This window comes from Salmo trutta, chromosome 14, assembly GCF_901001165.1.
Source record: "Salmo trutta chromosome 14, fSalTru1.1, whole genome shotgun sequence".
NCBI lineage: Eukaryota > Metazoa > Chordata > Actinopteri > Salmoniformes > Salmonidae > Salmo > Salmo trutta.
This window is the reverse complement of record NC_042970.1, coordinates 58,009,850-58,012,534: the sequence shown is the minus strand read 5'-3', so window position 1 is coordinate 58,012,534 and position 2,685 is coordinate 58,009,850.

The following is a 2,685-nucleotide window of genomic DNA, read 5'->3' as shown; positions in this document are numbered from 1 at the left end:
AGGATGCTTTGTTGCGAAATAGGAAGCCAATTCTAGATTTCACTTTGGATTGGAGATGATTGATGTGAGTCTGGAAGGAGAGTTTACAGTCTAACCAGACACCTAGGTATTTGTAGTTGTCCACAAATTCTAAGTTAGAACCGTCCAGAGAAGTTATGCTGGATGGGCGGGCAGGTGCAGGCAGCGATCGGTTGAAGAGCATGCATTTAGTTTTACTTGTGTTTAGGAGCAGTTGGAGGCCACGGAAGGAGAGTTGAATGGCATTGAAGCTCGTCTGGAGGGTTGTTAACACAGTGTCCAAAGAAGGGCCAGAAGTATACAGAATGGTGTCGTCTGCGTAGAGGTGGATCAGAGATTCACCAGCAGCAAGAGCGACATCATTTATGTATACAGAGAAAAGAGTTGGCCCAAGAATTGAACCCTGTGGTACCCCCATAGAGACTGCCAGAGGTCCAGACAGTAGGCCCTCCGATTTGACACACTGAACTCTGTCAGAGAAGTAGTTGGTGAACCAGGCGACGCAATCGTTTGAGAAACCAAGGCTACTAAGTCTGCCGATGAGGATGTGGTGATTAACAGAGTCAAAAGCTTTGGCCAGGTCAATGAATACGGCAGCACAGTATTGTTTCTTATCGATGGCGGTTACGATGTCGTTTAGGACCTTGAGCGTGGCTGAGGTGCACCCATGACCAGCTCTGAAACCAGATTGCATAGCGGAGAGGGTGCGGTGGGATTCGAAATAGTCGGTAATCTGTTTGTTGACTTGGCTTTCGAAGACCTTAGAAAGGCAGGGTAGGATGGATATAGGTCTGTAGCAATTTGGGTCAAGAGTGTCACCTCCTTTGAAGAGGGGGATGACAGCAGCTGCTTTCCAATCTATGGGAATCTCAGACGACACGAAAGAGAGGTTGAACAGGCTAGTAATAGGGGTTGCAATAATTTCGGCAGATAATTTTAGAAAGAAAGGGTCCAGATTGTCAAGCCCAGCTGATTTGTAGGGGTCCAGATTTTGCAGCTCTTTCAGAACATCAGCTGAATGGATTTGGCAGAAGGAGAAATGGGGGAGGTTTGGGCGAGTAGCTGTGGGGGGTGCAGTGCTGTTGAATGCAGTAGGGGTAGTTAGGTGGAAAGCATGGCCAGCCATAGAAAAATGCTTATTGAAATTCTCAATTATAGTGGGCTTATCGGTGGTGACAGAGTTTCCTATCCTCAGTGCAGTGGGCAGTTGGGAGGAGGTGTTCTTATTCTCCATGGACTTTACAATGTCCCAGAACTTTTTAGAGTTGGAGTTGCACGAAGCAATTTTTTATTTGAAAAAGCTAGCCTTGGCGTTTCTAACTGCCTGTGTGTATTGGTTTCTAACTTCCCTAAAAAGTTGCATATCGCGGGGGCAGTTCGATGCTAATGCAGAACGCCACAGGATATTTTTGTGTTGGTTAAGGGCAGTCAGGTCTGGGGAGAACCAAGGGCTATATCTGTTCCTGGTTCTAAATTTCTTGAAAGGGGCATGCTTATTTAAGATGGAGAGGAAGGCATTTTTAAAATATAACCAGGCATCCTCTACTGACGGGATGAGGTCAATATCCTTCCAGGATACCAGGGCCAGGTCGATTAGAAAGGCTTGCTCGTTGAAATGTTTCAGGGAGCATTTGACAGTGATGAGTGGAGGTCATTTGACCGCTGACCCATTACGGGTGCAGGCAATGAGGCAGTGATCGCTGACATCTTGGTTGAAAACAGCAGAGGTGTAATTAGAGGGCACATTGGTTAGGATGATATCTATGAGGGTGCCAGAGTTTGCGGCTTTGGGGTTGTACCTGGTGGGTTCATTAATAATTTGTGTGAGATTGAGGGCATCAAGCTCTGATTGTAGAATGGCTGGGGTGTTAAGCATGTCCCAGTTGTGGTCGCCTAGTAGCACGAGCTCTGAAGATAGATGGGGGGCAATCAGTTCACATATGGTGTCCAGAGCACAGCTAGGGGCCGAGGGGGGTCTATAGCAGGCGGCAACGGTGAGAGACTTGTTTTTGGAGAGATGGATTTTTAGAAGTAGAAGTTCAAATTGTTTGGGTACAGACCTGGATAGCAGGACAGAACTCTGCAGGCTATCTCTGCAGTAGATTGCAACACCGCCCCCTTTGGTCGTTCTATCTTGTCTGAAAACGTTGTAGTTAGGGATGATGATTTCACAGTTTTTGGTGGACTTCCTAAGCCAAGATTCAGACACAGCTAGGACATCCGGGTTGGCAGAGTGTGCTAAAGCAGTGAATAAAACAAACTTAGGGAGGAGGCTTCTAATGTTAACATGCATGAAACCAAGGCTATTACGGTTACAGAAGTCATCAAAAGAGAGCGCCTGGGGAGTAGGAGTGGAGCCAGGCACTGCAGGGCCTGGATTCACCTCTACATCCCCAGAGGAGCAGAGAAGAATAAGTATGAGGGTACGGCTAAAAGCTATAAGAATTGGTCGTCTGTGACGTCCAGAATAGAGAGAAAAAGGAGCAGGTTTCTGGGGGCGATAAAATAGCTTCAAGGTATAATGTACAGACAAAGGTATGGTGGGATGTGAGTACAGAGGAGGTAAACCTAGGCATTTAGTGATTATGAGAGAGATATTGTCTCTAGAAACATCATTGAAACCAGAAGATGTCATAGCATGTGTGGGTGGAGGAACTGAGAGGTTGG